Source organism: Mastigoproctus giganteus, chromosome 7, assembly GCF_048544385.1.
Source record: "Mastigoproctus giganteus isolate SK-2022 chromosome 7, ASM4854438v1, whole genome shotgun sequence".
Lineage (NCBI taxonomy): Eukaryota > Metazoa > Arthropoda > Arachnida > Uropygi > Thelyphonidae > Mastigoproctus > Mastigoproctus giganteus.
The window spans coordinates 129,875,655-129,902,326 of record NC_143581.1 but is presented as its reverse complement, the minus strand read 5'-3'; the positions used below and the strand labels follow the sequence as shown (position 1 = coordinate 129,902,326).

The 26,672-nt window shown below is 35.6% G+C and overlaps 1 protein-coding gene across 4 annotated transcripts in view; it reads right to left on the bottom strand.

Moving 5' to 3' along the window:
• LOC150083194 (protein Gawky-like) overlaps nucleotides 1-26,672 on the bottom strand; it is a 295,134-nt gene that overhangs the window by 178,308 nt on the left and 90,154 nt on the right. The gene's annotated exons all lie outside the window — the stretch shown is intronic.

The window sequence follows — 26,672 nt, the reverse complement described above, 5'->3', positions numbered from 1 at the left end:
AGTATGTGAGTCCGTGACACAGATAATATATGGAGAAAAAAGGATAGTTGGAACAGGACCAGGGTACATCTGGCATTGTACAGCAGATACCATCTTTTAAGGGCACAAAGGGTAAGAGATTAGCAGATTTACTTAGCAAGTACAGGTCATTATTAAAAAAAAAAACGTCCCAAGTTAAAAAACTTTAAATGTCTACAATTCTGCCCAGACACGATAGGAGGGAGTATATGATGAGAACCATGTCAATCAATTTGGCCCTGGAGAAATGGTCAAGGCTGATGGTGTGGAATTTTTCTCAGCACAGTTTATGCTTGTTAACAGGAGAGATTGTTTCTACAGGGATGGGATACACTTAAATAGAAAGGGTGCAAGAATATTTGCTGAAGCTATCGAAGCAGTGTTATGTGGGTCAGAAAACTGTTAGTTTGGGGGGGGGGGCATTTCGCAGACTAATAGATTAACAGTAGCCACAGGGGCAGAGGTGAAACTGATTCTTGCACTCTTCTATTGGAATGAGAGCAGTCTGGAAAGCAATGTACTGAGGATTTCAAGGACAGCTGGGAGTCATCATGGAACAAGTAAATACATGGGTTGTGTTAGGATAACTAAGAGTAAGAACAGGTGTATGTATAATTGCATGTACACCGAGGCTAGGAGTATAGTAAATAAATTTGATGAATTTGAGATGCTGGTGAAGACATCAAAGGCTGATGTTGGGATATCAGAGACATGGTATCGCACTGAGATAAGGGATTCAGAATTGGAATTTGGGGAGGAAAATGTGTACAGAAAGGATAGACAGGATTGAAGGGGTGATGCTGTTAGTTAAAAAACAAAATCCACAGAAGTGTATCCAGCTGACATGGGTGGACAATGCAGTGTCGAGTCAGTTTGGTGTGACATAAGCACTGGGAAAACCAATTTGAGAGGAGTGTGTTATACGCCTGACAACTCTGAGTACAAAGAACACCTGTCCAGAGAAATAGTGGGCTAGTAAATCAGAATGTCTTATAATGGGGGATTTTAACTCCTCAGATATAGACTGGAACGTGTGGGTTGGTCACTCACATACTAGCATGACTTTTTGTGGATTTCTTGGATGATTGTTTTCTACAGCAGCATGCTCAAGAGTCAACCAGAAGAAGTAAAACTCTTGATCTGATTATCAGCAGTGAATATTCATGCATTAAGAATCTGCATAGAAAGGAACCACTAGGTGACAGTGATCACAGTGTACTGATGTGGGATTTACTCCAAGATGCAACTACCATCAGGTGTAATGGGAAGGGTTTTTGTTTTTAAAGGTGACTACAGTGGTCTCAGAATTTTTAAATTCTATACGGTGGGACCAACCGATGACATTACCAACGGCAAATTCTAAATGGAAAGCATTCGAGGAATTCATCTTGGAAGCTACTAGGCTTTTCATACCAAGAAATAGTGTTCAAGTTTTAGGCCTAAATAGAAGTCATATGAACTAATGAGGCTCGTGGCACAGAACAAAAACGCATGGGATGCATACAAATTACCAGGAGACAGATGCCCATGATAGATATAAGATAATCTGTAATCAAGTGACAAAGGATGTTAGGCAAGCAAAGGCAGATTATGAGAAATCTTTACTAAAGTCTAGAAGGAAGGAGATGAATCAGATTGTTCCACTTGATAGATGGTTCAATTGTTGAGGATTCTGTTCAGGTAGCTGACAAACTGAACGAGCGTTTTGCATCTACATTCATATGTAAGGCATTCTGTAGGGAAATGTAGGCCAGAAGCTTATCAAACTAACAGGGAGTTAAATGATTCTGTAATAACAGAGCAAAGTGAAGGAGAAATTGCTGAAGTTAAACATAAGGAAAGCTCCTGGGGTAGATGGAATCTATCCAGTTATATTAAAGGATGCACAGGAAATAAGCAAGATTATGAGGGCATCCTTCGACTCAGGGGAGGTCCACACAGACTGGAGATGTACAAATGTATCTACAATTCACAAGGGGGGGGGAGGTTCAAAATGTGACAAATAATTAGACGTATTAGTTTAACTTCTATTCCAGGGGAAAATAATGGAGTCACTAGTTAAAGAAGCACTGCAGGATCATCTAAACAAGACTGCAGTTATAGTTCAGACACAGATTCAGTTTGTTAAGGGGAAGTCTTGTCTGACCAATTTGACTGGATATTATGATGTGGTCCCAAAGGAATTGGATATAAAAAATAATTTTGATATCATATACTGGGATTTTAGGAAAGCTTTTATACTGTTGCTCATGTAAGACTACTGTACAAGTTCCAGCAGTATGGCATTAAAGCAAGTTGCTATAATGGATAAAAGGATGGCTGAGTGGGAGAAAGACAAGAGTGGTAATCAATGGACGCTGCTCTTCATGGACTAATGTTATTAGTGGAGTTCCCCAGGGGTCTGTGTTTGGGCAATTGTTGTTTTCTATATTTATCAATGATACCAGTGAAGGTATATCAGGCTTAATGTCCAAGTTTCATAGGATTGTTAATGACAGTAAGGATGTTACAGTATCTAGAAAAGTTGAGCAGATGGGCTGAGAGGTGGCAACTGAAGTTTAACATTAACAAATGCAAAGTAATGCATATGGGTAGCAGTAACATACCAACTGTGCAGTAGTACATTCAGGATAGTGGAGAATGAAAACTACCTGGGGGTAATTATGCAGTCAGATATGAAGTCTGAGCAATGCAGACAGGCAGCAAGAGTAGCTCACGGGGCCTTGTCAATGATATGCAGGCAATCCCATATAACACTGTGCTTCTACAACACTGTTTTGCTCCTACATGATTGCTAAATTGAGGCAATCCTTGCACAACACTGTACTTACATAACATAATTTCTCTCTAATACAGTTATATATATATATATATAACTGTATTAGAGTGAATATATACAGGGAAATCACTGTGATAGGTTTGTGCCATTGCACTTGTTTGAGATCATAAAAAATTGCAACTTTGAAGCATGCAGTTCGCGATTTTTAAGGTTCTTGTATTATTTGATTGTTAATATTTTTATTTTTATTTTTTGTTTATAAAAATTTTTTTATAAATTTTAGTTTTGTTATAAAAAAATTGTTTTTATTTTTATATTATTTGATTGTTAATAAAATTTTCCAGGTTACAGGCAGTTTCCACTTTACGATATGGGTAGCAGTAACATACCATAACATAGCAGTAAAATTGCAACTGCGAAGCATGCAGTTCGTGATTTTTAAGGTTTTTGTAAGGTTATTATTTGATCATTAATAAATTTTTCCGGGTTACAGGCAGTTTCCACTTTACGATCCCCCCCCCCCCCCAAGTATCAACAAAATTGAAAATATTGTAAAAAATCAATGTTAAACATTCAAAAATACCCTATTTCATACGATGCACCCTGCTTTGCAATATTAATCCGTTCCAGAGACACCATCATATCGTGAAAATATCGTAATCTGAACCCAATAACATTGTTTTTAGTTATTTATTCTGAGACCTCTGAAGTTGAAATTTTCGCTATATAACTAAGCTATTTACCTCTCTAAAAGGTCATATTTATAATGTACAGGTAAACTGTATTTGTTACCAATTCAAAACATTAAAACACACTAAACTTTCATTGTTATCATATGTTCCGTTATAAGAATTAATTTTGAAATCCAATAAAAACAACTTGCACTTTACGGTTTATTGGGCTTTTCTGTTAGTGGAATTATAAACAGGTTGTAAACTATGTTATTGCATTTTCAAAAATACTAATAGCTAGAATTGTATGGTTTTTTAACATTATTACAGCGAAATGAATTTACTGAAATCTTCAAATATATAAAAAACAAATAAAATATCAGAATATTCTCTTCATTCCTTTTTTTTTTTAAGCTTTGTAAACTTGTTACTCCGCACAAATCGTGTTAGTTGCAATTTGTATGTGCCGTTAAAAAATGCTTATGCATACTATCATGAAATTTATAAAGAAAAGAGAAGAGGTTATCTTGGAAACAAACACCTCTTGAAGCAATTCTGAAGAAGACTATTCCTTGTGCAACAAACCAACAATGAGTGCCGACCCAATAACGAGTGTTCATTTAGTTGATAATGATGAAGAATAAACATTCTTTAAAATTTATAAGTCATAAATAATTTCTTTAAATTATAATTTGCTTGATTTTACAGGTTGTTTTCATTTCTTTGGATAAATCAATCATTGTTTAAACAAACTAATTAGCTAACTAATTTTATTGTTAAGAACGTAACCCCTGTTTTTAACATTATGTCTATGGGAAATAAATTCCAGCTTTACGAGCACGTGATAGGAATGAATTAACTGGGGGAAATTAAGTTGGGAACTACCTGTATATTACTAATCTTTGTTTTTATGAATCGTATTGGAATAATTTCTTTGTTGTGAATTAAAAAACCAATCCTAAAATATGCCTAAGGAACTTACCATAATTTGGGTAAATGCCGATTTATTTTAAGAATGGTTTCTAAATTGTTTTGTTCTAGCTGTGGAAAACTATTTAAAGCGGAAAAATGTAGATATCAAAGTTTTATTACTATTGGATAACACACCAAGCCATCTAAAATGTTGAACGTTCATACCACCTAATACAACTTCTTTAATTCAGCCATTAGATTAGTGCACTATATCTACCTTTAAAACATTCCATCAGAAAAATGGTTTTTAGAAAAAATAGATTCCAAATCTATTGAAGTGATGGAGGCATGGAAACATTTTTCAATTGTAGACTGTATCGGAATCATAGCTCTATTGCTCAAAGAACTAAAACCGTCAACATTAAATGCTTCTTGGCAAAATGTATGGCCAGAGACAGTTCATTCAGGATATATGGTTGAACCGGCAGAAAACAGTATCAGTGCAATAGTGGAACTTGCTAAGTCGGTAGGAAGAGAAATTTTTGATGATATGACTACTGAAGATGTTCATGAATTACTGGCAGAAAAAGAGACTGGCAAGCAGATTTGGTGAAAATGGCATTGGAAGTAAAGCAAATCAATTCAGAGGATGATAGCAGAAGATGCACGAAATCTAATTGCTGCAAAAGAAAGTTCAGAAGGTGAAGATATTCTGCAACAGAGAAAATGTTCTCATTTGATTGTGCTTAGCAGCAACGAAGAGGAAGAAAATTAAATGAATGTACATAATCTGACATATGTATCACAGTTTGTATGATGTTTGTTCAGTTATTACTATTTTTGATAAAAATTAAGTTTCCGACAGTTATAAAAAATTGTATTTTTTGAACTTTTGGAACTTAACTGTATAACATGGTTTTGCACAACACGAGATTTTATAGGAACCTAACTACCATTTTATATGAGAGTTACCTGTATAGGAATTTTGCTAGCAGGGATAAGATGATTATCCCCTTGTATAAGGCAATGGTCACGCCACATCTTGAATACTGCATACAGGTCTGGATGCCTCATTTTAGAAAGGACACTGAGCTACTAAAACAAGTACAGATAAGGGCAACGAGATTAATGATTGGAACACAGGGTGGCTGTTACCAAGATAAGCTTAAGTTCTGCAAATTGCAGCATCTGGAGACTACGCACCTGCGAGGTAATCTGATTGAGATGCATAAGGCCTTGAATGGTTTGAGCAAGCTCAATGCTGATGGGATTCTTCCTCTTGTTTAGATTCTGCACCTGAGGAAGCATAAATTCAAATTAAGGAAAAACAGTTGTAGAATAGATGTGCAGAAATTTGCCTTTCAGCCAGCGGAACAAACTTCATCCATTGTTGTGGAAGTTGACAGCTTAAATGAATTTAAGGGTGAACCAGACAACTTTTGGAGTGAATGGATGAGACAAACAGGAAGTTTTTTTGTTTTTTTTTTAGCTTCATATGTCTCTACTAATGCTAAGTTAAATTAAGCAATGATTTATAACACATTATAAATTTTCAGTGAAAAGCTTCTGATGTGCACATATGAAGGCATGCCACTGATCAGTGCTTACCTCAGCAAGATCCTCAAAAGGGTAATTAGGTAATAGCACAAAGCTCTGTATGCACTGGACCAGTGTGGTAGATTATGGTCCATTTCCCTCGGCATGAAGTGTTGAGGCTTTCATCCTGCAGTTACCTTTTTTTTTTTTTTTTTTTTACCCAAAAAACTAAACCATTTGTGTGGACTGAACCATAAACAAGCAAATTAATCGATGCTTAGCCAAAGCAAGACTTTTAAGGCTTTTAAAACACCAATTTCAAAATGGTAAGCAGCAGAGCACCATGGACCATACTACATTACTTTAAAGGTAAAGGGAAGAGAAGAGAAGAGATGAAGGCAAATTGAAAAAAAAGGCCAGTATACTATTCCTGGATCCTGTATTTCACTAATGGCTTGAGAAAAAGAAAACATTTCAGATGGGGGGGGGGGAAGCAAAACAAACAAGAAAATTGGAAAGTTTTCTCTCTGAAATATGATTGACCCATCCTCCCAGTTGAGTTCCTGAATACTGCATTCATGTTTGCAGAAAGGACAGTAATGTGTTAAAGTTTATGAAATATATTTAAGATTACATTATTGCGATAAAATTATGGACCTGTTGGGGAATCTTATCAGGTGAGACTTTAGTGATATTATCGCAACAGTCAGAAACAGGCAAAACTTTTGTGCCATTATTGGTAAACTCTTATCTGAAAATTAGGAACCTGTGTAAGTAAAACTATATTATCAAATTCTGAATAATGTCCAGTCTCCAAGAAATGCATTACTAATTTAGAACCCAATTCATACAGTTATGTTATTTTTCTCATAGATATGGTTAAAATAAATTTTTTTCTGCAATTGAGTGTACAAGGGCAGTACTAGAGCTTTGCTAACACTACCTTTTTTAATATTTCACAATACATGGAAACTACTGCATATACGAGATTCCTGGATTGGTGCTGTTGCAGTAACATTCGATGAGTTTGAAAATAAATGAAAGTGGTGCATTTGTTGTAGTTCAAACTTCCACGAACAGATCATGGTACAGAGGTCATCCAGTAGGCTGCTAGGTTGCAAGTAACAACTGGTTTTGTTAGTAGTGTTAATGTATCGTGTCACAATTTCACAATGGAGCAACTAAATATAAAATTTTGCTTTAAGCTGGGAAAACATGCAATACAAATGAAATGTTAAAAACTGTTTATGGTGATGACACATTAAGTGTGTCTGAATAGTGGGCATCCATCAATCTCTCGAAATAAGGACAGTATTGCAAAAGTTCAGGAATCTGTAGCAAGAGATTGTTTGACACCCAACAATGATGCCTGATGAGATGGATATAAATAAGGAGAAGATTCTTCAAATTCTGTATGAAAACTTGGGTAAAAGGAAGATCTGCACAAATGCAATGAAAAGTGTCATCATGCAAATATTTCATACACACTACAAAACAATCCTAATTTCCTGCTTAAGTATTGAGTGTGCTCAATATGACCCAGAGCATTGGAGCATGCAGTGGACTTCAAAATCAAATTTAATCCAAGGCCCAAAAAGTTTCGTTTACAGACATCCAGGATCAAGACTATGCTGATCATGTTGTTTGAAACACAGGGTGTGATTCACAGGAATATGTACCTGAGGGGGAAGAATCAATGCCACATTCTATGTACAGGTGCTTCAGACTGTTGAAGCACATTTCCTAGGTAAGACTGATATTTTGAGAGAAAGGCAGCTGGTTTGTGTTGCACAACAATCCCACCACCCATTCGGCACTAAACAGGGTGTCAGGTGGATGGCACTAAACCATCCATCCTACTCTCCCAATCTGGCACCACTGGACTTCTTCCTCTTTCCCAATGCCCTCAAAAGAAAGATTTCAGGATGTTGAGAACAAAGAATGACATAAGTGCTGAACTGAATGTCATCTCTTTGAACACCTTTGCTGACTCTTTTCAGAAACTTTTAGAATGGTGTAATAAGCGCATTCAATTCAATCAGGTGATGATTACTTTTAACAAAGGTAAAACATTTTTAAGCTCCTTCACTTTGTGTTCTTTTTATTGCACCAGTCCAGAAATTTTATCATCACACCTCATAGGTCAACTGCTATTTTATGTCAGTTCTTTGGCATTGTTCTGAGGATACTGTTAAATAGTTTTGTTCCACCAAAATACAATGAAATGGTAACAGACTATTTCATTGTACTTGGGTCATAGAGAAGTACCATCCAAAATTTTTATTTTTCAATTTACATTAGCACATCTGTATGCCAATTTGTTAACAAAAATAAGCAAAAATTTGCAACTTTTTTTAAATTGAAATTTTATAATAGTTTTATGTTTTTGCATAAAGAAGAATATAGATAAAAACAAAATTTTTGCAAAAAAAACAGGAACTGTTATTACAACAGTGATATAGAGAATAGGTAAAACTGAATTAAAAAAATATATGGTAAATTTGAGAGTTGGTAGCTATGAATGCAGCCCACACCTAGATTTCACTTTTTTTGAAGCATATGCACAAGATAAATAATGCTAGCTTTATTATACTAAAATTGATTAAACTGCAACTCAACACCTTGGCCATTTTTCTTCACTATATATTTTTGATATTGAGAAATAGGATTGATGACAACGTTTGCTCAGTTTCAACTAAACTGACATAGGAGTAATAAGAATCCAGACAACTATAGTATTTAACTAGAGTACTGTGGAATAATTAGCAATAATTACATTTACATTTAAAACAAAAGTAATTATGAACAAGTATGCCACAGAAAGGGATAATGGTTGAAGGAGCAGTAATTGAAAAGGTGGAGTCAAAAATGGTTTTATCTTTGTTCAAAGTAATCACCACCTGATTGAATGCACTTATTACAGTGTTCTAAAGAGAATCAGTGAAGGCATTCAAAGAGATGGTGTTCAGTTTGTTGGTTAAGTTATTCTTTATCCTTAAAAAAAAAAAAGGACAAGTTGTTAGCAGTAATAGTGATAAATGGTTGGAATTCAAGAAAAGAATAAAATTTTGGATGGATAGCATTCAGCAAATATAGTCACATACTGAGGAACAATATCCCAGTTTGTCTAAAACAAAATAATAAACCAATGTATACTCCCCACCAGGAAGTGAAATTTGGGCATTCACCAAAAGAATGGAAGAGAAGCTGAGAACTACATAGCGAAGGAATGGAACGAATTATATTGGGAATCAGACTGTTAGATAAGAGAAACACATGAATTAGGCAGCAAACTCAAGTAAAGGACATTCTTATCAAAACTAAAGAACTAAAATGGTCTTGGGCAGGTCACATAGCTCGAAGACATGACAGATGGACTAAGAAAATAACAGAATGGTACCCAAGAGGAGCTAGAAGAAAATCTGGAAGACAACGGAGATGGACAGATGAAATTCATGAGTTTGTGGGTAGTAAATGGATCGCCATTCAAAACAGAAGGAACTGGAAAGTTGCTGGAGAGGCCTTCATCCTGCAGTGGATTGAAAGGTGATGACATTTATGAGGTGTGGCAGTAAAGTCCCCAGACTGGTACAATAAAAAGAACACAAAATGAAGGAGCTCAAAAATGGTTTTATCTTTGTTCAAAGTAATCACCACCTGACTGAATGCACTTATTACAGTGTTCTAAAGAGAATCAGTGAAGGCATTCAAAGAGATGGTGTTCAGTTTGTTGGTTAAGTTATTCTTTATCCTTAAAAAAAAAAATCCTGAAATCTTTCCTTTTAAGTCAGTTTTCACCTTGGGAAAGAGAAAGAAGTCTCCTGATGCAGATCAACAAATAGGGTGGATGGTTAATCTATCTGAACAATGCCATCAAAATGTCTTCATAACAAGTGTAGAATGGGTATCTACACACCCTGTATGTCAAAAAACATGATCGGCATCATTTTTTTCCTGGACTTTTATAAACTTTCTGGGACTATGTGATGATTTTGAAGTCCTGCATGCTCTGACACTTCATCACTATGTCATACTGAAACACTCAACACTCATCCCAGTGGCAATGCAGCGAAGGAAATTAGGATTGTCTTGACATGTCTGGGTGAAGTATTCATATGATGACACCCTTCATTGCTTCTGCTCATCCGTGAAGCTATGCTTCAAAAATGTGTGCAGACCTCCTTTTTCCCCTAAACCTTCATACAGAATTTGAAGAATCATCTCCTTATTCATATCCAACTGATCAGTCATCATTCTGACTGTCACAGGAAGCTCTCCTGCCATAGATACCCAAACTTTTGCAACATGGTCCTCATTTTGAGGTTGACTGACGGTCACTTCTTGGGTCATTGTGAACATCCTCGTGTCTGTCTTTGAACTGAATATACCATTCACAGACACTGGTATGCCTTAAAATTTCATCAGCATAAATAAACTTGAACATTTTGAAAGTAAATTTCATATATTTCTGTTGCAGATTCAATTTCTGTTGCTGGCTTAAAGCAAAATTTGATATTAATTCGTTGCTCCATTGCCAAATTATGACATGAATGTTTTAACACTAGTAACAAAACTAGTTGTTACTTGCAACTCAGCCTACTAGTTATAATCTCTGTACCACCATCTGCTGGAGGTGATTTGAACTATCATATACCATTTCAAATTATTTCAAACTCATTGAAAATGATCTCAACAGCACTGGTCTAGGAACTTTATTGCCATATAGCACATGTGCTATACGTATGCATACGCATGTATATACAAGGGGTTTCCAAAATGTAAGGTAACACATTTTTTTTTCTTAATAATGGTGGAAGGGAATGAGATGAAATGCAGTGGACAGATAGACCCATTAATAACGTTCAAAAATACTACCAGTGCAATGTTGCAGTATTGTTGCCTCACAGCAGATTCCAGTTGAAAAATGGCGGCTACCATGCGAGTGTGGTCCAAAACAAGTGTTCGTGAAATTATTCACTTTTTTGCAAGCAAAAGGGGCTTCAAGTGACATTCATCGTGAATGAACTGGTTGCTTTGTATGGCAAAAAGATGACAAAGGAACCAGGTGTGTTTTTGGTACAATGAATTTAAAGTGGTCCGTGCTGACATTGAAGATTGACATCGGACGGACAGGCCTTCATCGAGCAAGACAGAAGACAACATTCTATGCATTAAGGGCATCGTTCTTAAAAACAGGCGATTGAAACTGCGTGAAATCGCACAAATTGTGAATGTGAGTAAGTCGACTGTTCACGATGTCCTTGGCTTTCGAAAGGTGTGCTGCCATTGGGTGCTGTGACAATTGTCAGAGGAGGACAAAGCAAAACACATGGGGATGTGTCTGGAGAATGTGTTGCGATACAGCGACAAAGGAGAGGATTTACTCGCTTGCATATTCACAGCAGATAAATGTGGGTTTATCACTTTACCCCAGAAAGCAAACAAGACTCCACGACCTGGAAACATCCACAATCTCCTGTGCACAAAAAATTCTAAACTGTTCCCAGTGTCTGAAAAGTCATGGCCACAGTGTTTGGGGATCGCAAAGGCATTCTGTTGGTGGATTTCTTGCCGAAGGGAGGAACAATCAATGCAAAGCTTTATTGTACAATGCTGGAAAAACTGAAAGATATTCAACGCACACAACCAGGGTTCCTGACAAGCAGTGTGATTTTGTTGCATGACACGCAACTCTGCACACTGCCCACACCACTCATGAGTGGTTGCGCCATAATCATTGGGAAACTGTGACATCTTCTCCACAGTCCAGACTTAGTGCCTTCAGACTTCCATTTGTCCGGCCCTCTGAAAAAACTCCTTTCAGGAAAGGATTTCACCACGGATGAGGAAGTTCATCAGGCAGTGCAATGTTGGTTACTGCATGTGGGCATGGCCTTCTTCAGTACTGGCATTGATAAACTGATCCATCATTGGGACAAGTACATCAATAAAACTGGAGACTTTTTTGGAGAAGTAGTGTATGTTCACTTATTTCTTGGTGTGTAATTTCAACTTTGTATTATTAAACATCAAGAGAAAAAATGTGTTACCTTACTTTTCGGAAACCGTGTGTGTGTGTGTGTGTGTGTGTGTGTGTGTGTGTGTGTGTGTGTGTGTGTGTGTGTGTGTGAGACCATACCATCTCCTCAAACTGTAAGGAAATTAAAAATATTACTCAAAACTTAAAAAATGACTTTAAATGTAGAATACGTTTGTAATATAAGCATAGTTGCCCACTTTTGACTTTCAAAAGCTGGAAATCAGGTCATATTCTCACTTGCAAGTAAGAGAAAAATAAGTTTTTTTAGCTAACAGAGGCAGAAAACTGGAGCTTTTTCACAAAGAGCAATTCTTTGCTCACACACACACAAAATTCAATTTGTATTAACTAACCTGGGAAACAGCCAATATATGCAACCTACATATCACTGTATAAATCTTTAATCAATAAACTGTTAGTAAATTAACTGGTAAAAGATCAAATAAACATCAAGATTACTTAAACACAATGTTAATTCAAGTTGGAGTGACCAGTCCCCTGAAATCAAACCTCAGTGGAGAGTCAGCCACTGGTCCCATAGTAGGGAGGACCATCATCCCTCTACAGGTTACCATCTCTATCATGGGGAGGTAGCCTCTACTAACAGTAGCTGGTCAGTGAAAAATATATTTTGCACACTTGTTGAAATGTCCAAAGTACTGCCTGGATAATAAACAGTCTGGCAGCGTGTCCAAATATAACAAGATCTTGTGACTTGTGGTCTCTGACTCTTCACAATCAATATCAAATCAAGCCTACACTGTTCAACTAAATACGCAACTCTTCCCTTCTCAGAGTTAGTTCGGCTATCTTGCCATATGGAACAAACTCATCCATTCTCTTCCACACAGATGTTTAGCAGATTACCCCCCTTCATTACTGAGATGCCTCGCCAAGCAGACTACTTGTATAATAAGCAATTTTACTGGAATCTTACCAGCTAACACAGTTAATGCATCAGTGGAAACAGTCCAGCACAAGTCACACCTAGGAAAGAATCTCTGAGTAGAAAATAAAAGTTCGGCCCAGCAAAGCCCCAGGTTTCAGTTGCATAGGTGACAATCGACTGGAAGATGTAGACATAGAGCATCTTCAATGCCCTACCCTTTATCCCACAGCAAACACAAATTACCTTACCCTTAGGCACTTTGCATGTTCTAACAATGACAAGTGCACCCCCAGGTGCAGTCAGAGATAATCAAGCTAAAGTGGCCCTTCAACATCATGGCCACAGACCAATCCACAAGTTGTGCATGGCAAGCCTGTACTCGTTATTCTGAGCCCTGCATTTGCCATAGATGACTAGAACCATATGCTGATGATCTGATTCTAGTACTCTGAGCCCTGCATTGGCCATAGATGACTAGAACCAGATCATCAGCATATGCAGTTTTGTCCAATTTCCTCTGGCATTGTCTAAATGCTCATCTAGAATATTCCAATAGGTAGGTCCCTGGATGGACACCACGAGCATCCATGCTTTATAGTAAGTATTTCCGGGGCAAAGCTAGATCCCACAGCAAAGCTCCTCTGATGAAAATAACCTCTAAACCAGTGGTCGATAGAAAAATAAGACATCATTGTACAGGTAATATTTAATTCAATTAACTTGGATTACCTCCATCCTGAATGACAATGCAATTCAGAGTGAATCATGGGAACAGTGATATGAATAGGACCTGTAAGATGGAGCAAGATCATGAAAATAGTTACAGAGGCCAAAATAACGTATTTACCAATAAACAGATGCCGAAGGTTCCAGCCCAACCGGCCGGCGTGAGATTGCAACACATGCACAGTTGCTTATTTACCTATACTTACACGTATTCGATCCCAGTCTCATTTTTGTGCATCGAGTGAGCATTAATGTTCTAAAATTCATCAACATACATATTATAATTCAATCATTATTCATTCGGAAACTAAACTTCTCTATGTTGAAGAGTTGAGCAGGGCTGGTAGTTTTGTACATCCTATAGCAATACGTGAGTAGGTATATTATTTAGACTTATTACTTTTGCTTACTGACTTCAATTTTAATTATTTTGTTACAACCCCAGTAACCACACAATGGCAGCTTCAGGTTCTAAGAAGAAATGCAAACAATATTCTTTAGAATATTTGAAACTTGGGTTTATTGCTTCATTAACAAACGAAACGAGGTCTATGTCTTCTTTGTAAAAAAACTTTTAGTAAAGATGCAATGAAACCAGCAAAAATGAAAGATCTTCAAAGACTCCATCCCGATAAGAAATATAAAGATCTTGACTTTTTTAAAGAACTGAAAGAGAAATACACACATCGCCCAACTATAAAATCATTTATGAAAGCACATGCCGAAGCTGACAATAAATGAGGATTAACAGCCTCCTACAATATTTCTTTTAATATAGCAAAAAAAGAAAACCATATACAATTGCAGAGGACATTGTTATAGCCGCAATCAAAGAAGTAACTGAAACCATAATGAAAAAAGATTCTGGCCCTGTTTTAAAATGCTTACCATTGAGTGCGAATAACATGAAAAGGCGTATTGGTGAAGTGGCTGAAGATGTAGAAAAAAACTGTAGTATCAGAACTCAAAAATAGTAAGTTTTCCATCCAACTTGATGAATCGACATTCGATAGTTGTTCTATTCTTATGTAAGATATCATAGTAAAACCAAACATCAAATTATTGATGAATTTTTATTTGTAAAATATCTTGAAAGTGATTGACAATTTTTCAGTGATTGGAGGAATATTTAAATAAGAATGATATCCCATTTACTAATATAACAGCAGTAGCCACAGATGGTGCACCTGTAATGGTGGGCTGTTATCGAGGTTTCACTGCCTTTCTGAAAGAAAAAGTTCAAAATGTCTACCTCTAGGAAGTCACTGCAGGGTCCTTCCAGATCAAGTACCTCTCTTAATTCAGCTGGAGAGAAAGGTGCCTCCTGTACCTTAGAATAATACTGGTCATTATCAAATGATATCTTTCTCTATTTGTCACAATCACTGACACAATTCTGGGGAAAAAGTTCCCCTAAAATAGCTCTCACAGATTGGCCCCCACCTGGTAGTCTCTGATCCCTGTCCAGGATGGAATAACCAAATCATCAAATTTTTTTCAATAATGATATTATAAATCACAGATCTTTGCAAGCTCCTCCCAAGCTCTGTTTGGTTGTAACAAGTCTGTTACTACATTCCTGGTACAGATTCGCAAAACTATGTATAAGGTCTTCAATTAAGTCAGTATGATTAGATCCTACAGCAGTGGTGTCCAAACAGCGGGCGGTATCCCGATCAAACAGAAAGTGAACTAAAACAGCATTTTAGAGTCGCGCCACTGCGTATACACGCATCAATCTCTACTGTATAAAATGTGTATACATGTAGTCCAGTGCAGTCATATATACATTAAATACAGCTACATTGTACTGCATTAAAAAATCATCCTTAAAAATGTTCTGAAAGAGGGAAGTCTATTTGAAGTGTCGTGTTTTTAATCAAAGGTGGATTGAAGACTTTCTTCATTGAGTATGACAAAAAAGCAGTGTTTTGTCAGTGAGGAGATTGTGTCAGATTTTAAGGAATATAATTTAAAACAACACCATGATTCCAAGCACAAATCTTATGATCAATAAATCTCCTTTAGGAGTGTGGAGAAAAGTATATTGTTCAAAGTTACAAAACAAATAAAAAAAAAAACACACTGAATAAGTATCAGTCAAGAAATTTAAGGTGCAAGTGTCAGTTATCAAGTTCCACATCTGACTGCTTTTGAAAGTAAATGGTTCGGTGATGAAGAATTTGTTAAATGTCAAATAAATTTGTCTAGAGAAGCAAAAAAAAAAAAAGATACAAAACTGTTTTGCCTGGACAAAAATTTAGGCGAAAAGTAGATATTGGAAAGAATTTGTTCGAACAAATTTTGGAAAACAAAAACAAAATATTTCTTTTGTTTTCGTGGCATTGGATGACAGTACTAGTGTAAATGACACAGCTCAACTCCTTATCTTCATACATGGAATTAATGATAATTTTGTACCAGTTGAAGATTTCGCTGATCTACAGAGCACGCACAGAACTACAGGTGAAAGTCTTTGAAAATGTTTGCCAATCTTCAAAAGTTCAGGATTAAATATTAAAAACTTAGGAGTCACAACCGACAGTGAAAAAAATATGATTGGTAAAAACATTAGGCTTATGGGTAGAATAACCAAGAAAATGGTAGATGTTGGAGCTGAACCTCCGATTGGAATTCAATGCATTGTGCATCAAGAAGCTCTGTGGGAAAGTATTGGTTCTCTAATACGTTATGAATGTGGTTACTTCAACTGTAAATTTTATAAGATCATATGGCCTTAATTACCATGTTTCAACAGCTTCTCTCAAAAATTGAAGCTGAATATGAAGGTGTAATTTTACATATTGCAGAGTGAGATGGCTTAGTCGTGGAAAAGTGTATTATCATCTCTCTAAGCTGTGTCATGAAATTGGTATTTTTATAACAGAAAAAGGGAAACCGACAAAACAACTATAAAATATGGAGCAGCTGTTTGATCTTGCAATTCTTAGACATTTCTAGTCATTTAAATGCTCTTAATTTAAGCTGTTGTTGTTTGGTTTCTAGGAGCATTAGCAACTAAGGCCATATTGCTCCGGGATATGCGGTGGTCATTCCCTGACCTTTCCACATCCTCCGGTATTTGGTGGTGACGGGCTCGAACCCCGGTCTAATCAAGAAGCGTGTGCTACACACTGCTGCTCCTTCCCACCTGGCTACGGAGGCACTTGCTCTTAATTTAAAACTACAAGGAAAAGGAAAATTGGTTTCTGATTTGTATGGTGACATCAAATCATTTCAGAATAAGTTATTATTTAAATTCCAAACTGGGCGAGACAGAATGTTGTACCGAGCTAAAAGAGAAACATTTCCTAAGAATTGACTTTCAAACTTGTCAAAAAGTAATTGTAATAACGAGAGGCTCTTTGCCTCTCGTTATTACAATTACTTTTTGACGAGTTTGAAAGTCAATTTGCTCATATAAGATCCCAGAAAAAGACATAAGCTTGTTTGAGAATCCATTTACTTCTACTGGTGAAAACTACAATCCCAGCTTGCAACTTGAAATTGACCTTCAAGCCAAAACAGTTCCAAATATGCATATGGGCTGCAAAAATAAACTACTTGAATTCTGCAATGCTAATAAAAGAAAATGCCATGAAAATGAGTACTTGTTTGGATCAACGTATGTTTTCAAGCAAATTTTTTCATGCGTGAAATGAAATATTTAAGAAACAGAATAACAGGTGAGCATCTTCATTCCTACAGCATGCTGCAAATTCTTCCATGCACTTCAGATGTTTCCTCATATCTTTCAACTGAACATTCCACAACAGCACACATCTTTACCTCATGGTCTTGAAATATGCAAACTAGATAACTTCCGTTATATTCTTGGTTTTCTTGCCTACTGACAAGTCAGCTCACTGCTCAAGATTATTCAACCTATTTCTAATGAGAGTCAAACCTCTCCTAATTTACATTATAGATCACTCAAACCATCCTTCACGGCTGACAAATAATTATCCATCACATTAAATGTAATACATTTGCACTGACACACTAGGCCTCTTTCACACATGGCAATTATGACTAGTCTAATGGTAGAGCAAAAACAAGCTATAATGTCAATATATAACTCTCCAAGTGTTGAGGAAATTGGTGGCAGCTCATTACTATCCTTAGACATCTCCCACTGAAAGCCAGAAATGAAGTTATTGAAATCAACAACCTCCCCTCTCACACACACATAGGAACCCCCCCCCCCCCCCAGAGGATAGAGCCTATATTAGTATTTCTCTCTCTCTCTCTCTCTCTCTCTCTCTCTCTCTCTCTCTCTCTCTCTCTCTCTCTCTCTCTCTCTCTCTCTCTCTCTCTCAAAGAATTTAAAGTCCACACTGTATTAGAAATTAAATTTCATTGATAGCACAAACATTTTATATTAAAATAAAGTCACAGTACTGTTTATATAGTAAGCTTTTAAACATGAGTCTAAAACTGAAACTGACAAAACTGATGCTGCTAAGTATCTATTGCTTCATCTATTAAACTCATCTTTAATGACATCACAAAGTACTGGAAACTTCACCACAAATTTCAAATTTGAAAAAAAAAAAAAAAAAGTGCACTGCCAAGTGATAAAATTTGTGATGTCAGCATTGAGTTTTTTTTGTTTTTTTTTTTGTAAGAATTTGTGCACCATGCTGTCATATGCAACAGTAGAGTACTTCTTCACTGAACAGAAGAACAAATCAGCTGCTTTTGATTTACACTTATGAGAAGCAGAATTGGCATGGGTCTGGTATAATTAAAATCTAAGAACTATTCAGATTTTGTTTATTATTTTCCATATCTTATTTTCTGTACAACAGACCTCTACTTTATTACACGTATGTTTTGAATGGAAACATATCAGCATTTCATTAGAAAGATATGCAAATACGAAATCTATACAAAACCCATGGCAAAAATGGATGGATTTTGAGAATTGACTCTTCAAATCCATAACCTTAAGCACGGTCCAAAATTTAGAAAATTTTCCACAGATACCCATACCAATGACAAATGCAAGCCATGAAACAACCTGCACTGAATTCAGTTTTAAGAAATGCAGAAAGAGAGACAGAGAAATTTTTAGGGTCAGTAAATCGTTTTTCTTAAATGTAATAAATAAGCCTTCTTGTTCAGGGCCTTGCAAGTTGCTATGATAATTTGCTGCCAAAGAGTGAGGGAAATTCACCTGTAACAAATGTCACAGAGAGCAAGCTAAGACAAGAGATAAAATACAGTTTTAAATTTGGTAATTTACACATTTATCGAATGTAGAAATGCCTTCAGTAAATAAAAGGCAATGTTATTCAGTGAACTGACATACCAGCTTATAAAATTACTAAAAAAAAATTGTCAATCAACAATGATCTTATAGACAAGTAGGTGAAGCATCACTTGACTCTCTCTCGCTAATGAAACACACCACAGAAAACTAACTTACCACCATGTTGTAGCAGCACCACATATTCAAATTTCACCAAATTTAAAATCTTTAGTCTTTTAGCTTTCCTCAGTAAAGCAGGATTGAAATGAGAGAAAAATTCCTGAAGCAGCATCATGGTTAATCCTCCCTTACGTAACTTCATTTATTTACACAAAATTAGATTTAATTCCACGCAACCCAAGGTAAAATTTCACAACTCTAATCACATGTACATTTTTACCTAATGTTAAAATGGTCACCAATTCAAGTGGTCTATAATCAGCTCAAGTATACGTAGTTCGAAGTAGTTAACTATGTTATGAAGTTTACAGACTAAGTGGTAGTGCTAGAAGGGATAAACTTTTGTTTTTTTTTTTTTTATGGATTATAAGTATTAAAGCAAATAATATTCCAAAATATGGATACTCTTTAGAAAGAGTGTGAATTATACATAGCTCATAAACAACACAGCACTTGTTTGAATGTACAGTTCAAATACTGCCAGCTGCATGTCTACCAAGGCAAAAAAAAAAAAAAAAACACACAGCGGTCTGTTATTACACAAGAGAAACTGATGATTTTACATTCCTCATTTGTGAATTCCTTAAGAAAAATTATTTTTTTTAATATCCTCCATGTATTTTTCCTTCTCTCTCAAATTGAGCATGCACATTAAGTGACACAAAGATGCATAGGAACCTGCAATTGGGAAAACATTTTGTACTAATTTTTAGTAAATGTTTCTCCTGTCCCTTTTTCAGCAGCACAAACAATGTATTACATCTGTACCCATAACAAGTTACAGTTATGGGAATTCTCCATGACTCTGCACACAATTTTTGAGAAAAATTAGAAATGTAAAATTTAAAGAATATGTACTGTATAAGAATACTATATATAGTACACCAGCAAAATTTTGTTTATAGCTCTATTCAATTTCATTATAGTAATGTTTGGCAGTGGTTGGCTCCAGCAATCTTTTCAAATTAAACAAGCTATCCATAACTTGTGGGACCCAATTCAGACTTGGAATTCATTAGATGTATTTTGAATAAACCCATATTCAAATGCAAACAAAGTCCTATATTGCTAGTCAGGAAATGTTAGCGAGAATACATTACATACAGCTAGGCAGTTGTCATTATGGCATTTAGGAAAAATAGACAAGTTTACTTCTTTTTCTATTTACTATACTATGCTATGCTCAAACAATTGTTATACCGTGAAACCACCTTTAACGAACACTTTGTTGTCACTCGGACTTGGGTTCCAGCCATTAATATTTTAAATTACATGTTAAGTGACTTTCCAAAGTGGACACTTTGATAGCTGTCTGATTTTTCAACCTCCCTGCAGTGGACACTTAGATTTTTTCAATGGTATCATTTTAGATGAACAATTTCACTGCTGGTGACACACACGCACACACACACACACACGTTTTCATAAATCTTAATTTAGCCACAAAGGCAAGTAAAACGTCAAAGTTATTATAGAAACAGTGACACTAATTAGACTTCTGAAGCCATGTATCACTTATGGAGTAGATTGCAGAATACGTTGTTAATACACTCACCACTGCTGATACAGCATTTATAAACTCCATTTTTGACTGTCTAAAGCTGTTCCACTGACATGCACAGGTGGTAGATGACTTTCATCAACCGGTGAAATACCACCACTTTGCTTATTGGAGGCTTGAAGTGGTGAAACCCATGTTTAGTCTCTAGAGCAAAGTTTTCAGGCATTCCCCTCCCCCCATACTTCTCCTTCAACCCATGCACGGTACTGAGTACTATAGGTTTTGATACCTTTCATGTTTGGGGTTTTCATTAAAAAAAAAAAAAAAAATGCAGATCGCTTAGCAAGACAAAATTGCAAACATGCGAAATGCTGTTGTTGAGAGAAAAAAAGGAAGAGTTTTAGTGTGAATGCAGTGTGAAAGAAATTTAGTGTGAATTACAAAAATATTTGTAATACTGTACAATAAATTTCTTTAAAATAAATTAGCACTCTACAAACAGACAGTAATGCATTTGCATTAGTCCTCTACAAATGCATGCTACACTGTCGATCAGACTTAATCGGACACTGATTGAAACCACATCATAATTTATCACCACTAAACATACAGCATGTCGATGTTCAAAGCATTAAAAAACCCCAAAAACTCATATCTGGGACTACCATCTATCTATCCAGTAAGGGTCAGTTTTATTTCCTCAAAGTGTGTGGGTGTTACAGCACTGTGGTAAATTTCAAGTGGACAGATTTTGGATGATTGTGAAATTCTGTGCAGACTTCCAGGCCCAGGTAAAAATTTACAGTTACATACTTGTACTGTACTGCAGTATGTCTCTAAAACAGTTAACTTTGAAAGAAAAAGTAGAAGTGATAGAATACTCTAGAAAAAGAAAGTGTGGAGTTCACTGATCATTTCATAATTGGAAAGACTTCAGCAGCAGCAATTATTAAAAATCAAGAAACTTACTGGCAGAAAAATGGAAAGCAGTACCATACATTTTCTCGTGGCAAAGGCACTTTGGTAGATAAATTTACATTTGAGTGGTTTAGTCACGAATGCACTCAAAACATTCCCATCTCTGCATCTGCAAATCAAACCAAAGGTTTAGAAATTGCTAAAGAATTGATGCCATTGACTTTAAAAGAATCTGTCTGGTTAGCTAAGTTCTGTAAACATTGCAACATTTCCTTCAAAGCAATTTGTAGAGTCTACTGATGTTAATTTGGAAACCATTTCTGAGTGGAAAAAAGGCTGCCATCAACATTCAAACACTGAATACTGATGAAACAGATCGTTTCTTTCACACAGTTCCAAATAAAACAATGTGCCTTGGATGGGAAACACGTGGTGGAGGTCAAGTGGCAAAGGAGCGTCTAACTGTACTTTGTGAATAAGCATGACAGGCACTCGTGAAATACCTCGTTATAGGCAAACTATGAAACCAAGTTGTTTTAAAAAGGTTTGGATTTAAGCAAACTCAATGTACATTAGAAATCAAACAATGACTTTCCAGAATAGGAAAGTTATTTTATTTCTTGACAATGCCACATCTCAACCACACAATAAACTGAATAATGTTGAAATAGTGTTTTTCCTTCCCGATGTCACATCCACTTCTCAACCACTAGATCAAGGAATAATTGCCAACTTTAAGGCGAAATATTGACACAGTTCTTAAACACTTGAATTCAAAACTTGAAGAAAAAAGTTGTTCAAAACTTTGCAAAAGTATAGATTTACCACAAGATATAATCTGGATTAGTGTAGCATGGACTGCAGTGTGTCCCTCTACAATTAAAAACTGCTACCACAAAGCAGGATTTGTTTGAATGTTAGTCAAGTGTAATGGTGACTTTCGCAGATTCAGCTGCTGTGTCTGCACTTAATGGCTTGTTGTGGACACTAGGAAATTCTCCATTGGTTTGGCGATGAATGTTTCTGTAGACTAATGTAGTGGTGGAAGGCATAAACATTGAAGTACAGGACACTGTAAGTGAACTTATGAACAACAGAGAACTTATGGAGTAAGAGGGAAGATGAACTTGAAAAGGATGACCATCTGCATGACCCAAAATTAAAAATGTTAATGAATTACATTAAACACATTAATTAAAAACAATGAATTAAACACATTAAAAGAATTCTATGAGCAAAAACAATGAATATGGAAGGTAAACTAGTGGGCAATCTAACTATCCAAAATGAAAATACTCTAGACAAAGCAATTTATATAAATTTTTTTTTACTGAAAGTTAATGAGGTTTTATAATAAATAACACAGTTAATTTATTAAAAATTAATTGTGCATTATTTATTAAAAGTTACTCGAAACACAAATGTGTTAAGTAACTAGTTACAGTGAACTTAATTTTTCCAAAATATCGAGACTGACTATGTTTGTTGACCTCAACAAAGTGGACACTTTCTTCTGCCCCAGTGGTGTCTGCTATAGAGAGGTTACTTTTTTAAAATTTACTACCTTTTTATTTTGCAAAGAATATTTTATTTTAACATGATAATATATAAAAAATCTGCTGATGGGCAGAGTATGGGAGCAAAGGTCACCCTAGGCTTCCACTATAGAAGAATCCCAGATCCAGAATAAAACCTGGCACCACGCAAGATCCTGAACCAGCCTGCACATGAACCCTGATGTTCAGGGTTCGTGTGCAGTGAATGAGTGATATGTTGGATAAATACAGGCCAGTCTAGGATAAGGCCATAAGTCACATTGCATCATCTTTTACTAATCAAAATTTATCTGCAGCTAGAGCTAGTTTTCGAGCCTCCCAAACCATTGCAAGAAGGAAGGGTCTTTACAGATGGAGAATTTGTAAAACAAATTTGTTTGCCAATTGCAGAAATATGTCCTGAGAAAGTAAAGAATTTTGCATTTGTAAGTTTATCTTCATCAAACTGTAATAAGAAGAACTGAAGATTTGGGAGCAGACGTTCAAAATCAACTATTAGAAAAAGCTCATGAATTCACACATTTTTCAATAGCAACTGATGACAGTGAAGATACCAGCCATACAGTTCAATTACTAATTCATATCCAAGGTGTAAATCAAAATTTTGCAATAACTGAAGAGCTAGTTGCATTAAAAAATGCTTGAAAGATATAACAGGTGAAAAATATATTTTTGAGTGTCAGAAGCATTTGACAGCCTTGAATTGAATTGGGATTTGCTATCAGCGGTTACGATGGATGGTGGTAAAAATATGGTCGGTACTAAAATTGGGGTCATGGGTCAGCTTCATAAATATCTTGAGTAAAAATATTAAAAAACCAATGCAATTTCATCGTATAATTCACCAGCAGTCTTTGTATGGAAAATTTTTGGACATAGAGTCAGTCATGTAAATTTTAATCACAAGACTGATCTGAATCATCAGCAATTCAAAAATTTTCTTGAAACTATTGAGGTTGAATACGGTGATTTGTTGTACCATACTGAAGTAAGATGGTTGAATCGCGGTATCATGTTGAAGCGATTTTTTGAACTTAAGATCAAAATAGATCTATTTATGAACGAAAAATTGAAACCTGTTCCAGAACTATCAGACCTCAAATGGTTGTGGAACCCTAGCCTTTTTAACAGATACATGTGAACACCTGAATTTTCTTAATATGAAACTACAAGGACGAGACAAACTTGTCAATGAATTGTATTATGTCAAAGCATTTGAAACAAAACTGGAGTTATTTAAAAGTCAACTACTTCGGAATAATTTTTCACATTTTCGATGTTGCAATAATTTATATAAAAATATGTCTAGTTGTAATTTTTCCACTGAAAATTTTGTTCAAAATGTTAAGTTTGTTCTGGGAAAATTTTGCGGCTAGATTTTCTGATTTTAAGAATAATTCAAAGGTATTTGAACTTTTTCAAAATACGTTTGATGTACCTGTCAATGATAACTTACAATTAGAGTTGGTAAATCTTCAATCTAATGATGCACTGAAGACAATATTTAAGAATGGAAATCTAATTCAATTTTATTCAACATTATCTGAGTCAGATTACCCAAAATTAATTTTTCAAGAAAGGTTACATCAATTTTCAGAAGTACATGTATATGTGAGCAGTTTTCAAAAATCAAATAGGTAAAATCAAAAATATGATCACATCTAACTGACCCGCATTTATGTGACTAAGAATTAGAACTAGTACTTTAAAACTCGATATTATGAAACTTATTTGCACTCAACAACCATATTCTTCGGCTTAATTATAATTTTGTTGTATTAAACTGTATTTTTGTGATTAGTACAATAAATAAGTAATAATTAAAATTTAATATAAACAAACTGGTATATTTTATAAATTCATATCCATCAATTTATTTTTGAATCTGTAGATATAGGTAGGTATAAAATTTGTTTCTCTGCATAAATTTAATGTTATGCATAGCACGTAGTTTTCAGTAATTAGAAATTTTCTCCAGCCTGCCAAATATTACAAAAATTCATGTGGCCTGCTTCTCTAAAAGTTTGCAGACTTCTCCCCCTCCCCAAAGTAAACTTTAACTGAAAAATGTAAACTGCAGCCATTATCAACCCACCGCAGGATGGAAGCCTCCTCAACAATTCATGCTGAGAGAAATTGACCATAATCTGCCACACTGGTCCAGTGAAGGTTGGCAGATCGGCCGTATTTAGCAGTCAGAGACTTTAACCCCGGTCTACTCAAAGAGCATGTGCTACTGCACTCCTGCTCCTGTCCACTTGGCTACGGAGATGTACTGTTAGATAAATACAGGCCAGTCTGGGATAATGCCATAAATCACACTGCATTTGTGTCTGCAATTCTGTCCAAGCATAACAGGAGGAACTTGAGGATGAAGCTAAGGATGTAATTTAACTCAATACTTGAGGGACTTTGCAGGATTTTGGTCAAAATTATCAGTATGGCTCTATTTCTTCTACTTACTAGTAGCCTAGTAAGCAGAAGAAATCTGATTTGTAGAGATGGAATACATCCAAACAAAGGTGGTGGATGCAAGGATCTTTGCCAATATCATTAAAGTAGGGGTTTTAAGAAACTGCTAGTTAGTGGGGGGGGGGGGATAATTTCCCTTTGGTATCATATTACTGAATTTATCTGAAGATAAAAATCAAAGTAACACTTGCACACCTTAAGAGTTCTTGTATGTGGACCAGGGAAGAAAATCTTCTGATATTGGAAAAATATAGTGATGGTAGCAATATTTTAAATGAAGAGGAAGCTAAAATTAGAAGGATAATGCCTGAAGACAGTACTGCTGGTAGCAATTACATGGGATATGTTAGTCAGAAAGGCAAACCCCCACATTTTTGTAAATTTCTTCAATGCCAAGAGTTAATAAATGTGATGAATCTGAGGTGCTGGTGGGTAATGTGGTTTAGGGGCAAGCTACCAACTATGCATAAAGTGATGGGTGAGTGGGAGAAAACAACGGTTATCACTAGGCACTGCTCTTCTTAAACTAATATTATGGAGTTAAGAGTCTAGAGGGCAGTGATGGGTCCATTGTTTTCTTCAATATTTATTAATGATACTGATGACAGCATAGCATGTTTAATGTCTAAGTTTGAAGGTAATAGAAAAGTTGTCAATGTGGTTAATAAGTAATCAGGGTATACTACTGCAACAAGATTTAGAATGATTAGATGAGTTCACAAGGGCCAACTGTGGTATAACATTAACAAAAGCAAGGTACTGAACATGCAGGTAGCAATAATTCTAGAATAACATACCAATATATGGGTATATGGTAATAGATAACAAAGGAGTATATGGTAATAGATAACAAAAAACACCTGGATGTATTTGAGCAGTCAGACATGAAGTTCTCTAAGCAGTGCAGACAGGCTGCCTAGGACAGCTTTTGGGTTTTTGTCAATTATATACAGGAATTCTACCATGTAAGGCAATGTTAAGGCCACATCTTTAGAACTATATACAAGTCTGAACAGCCTCATTTTAGGAAGAATGAGGATCTGTTGGAACTGGTACAGAGAAAAGCAGCAATATTAATGAGGAGAAAAATTGGGTATTCTTACCATGAAAGGCTTCAATTCTGAAATCCTCATTATAGAAAGAATGTGAATTCTTCTTTAATTCTGAAAGCCTCATTTTAGGAAGAATGTGAATCTGTTGGAACTTTTACAAAGAAAAGA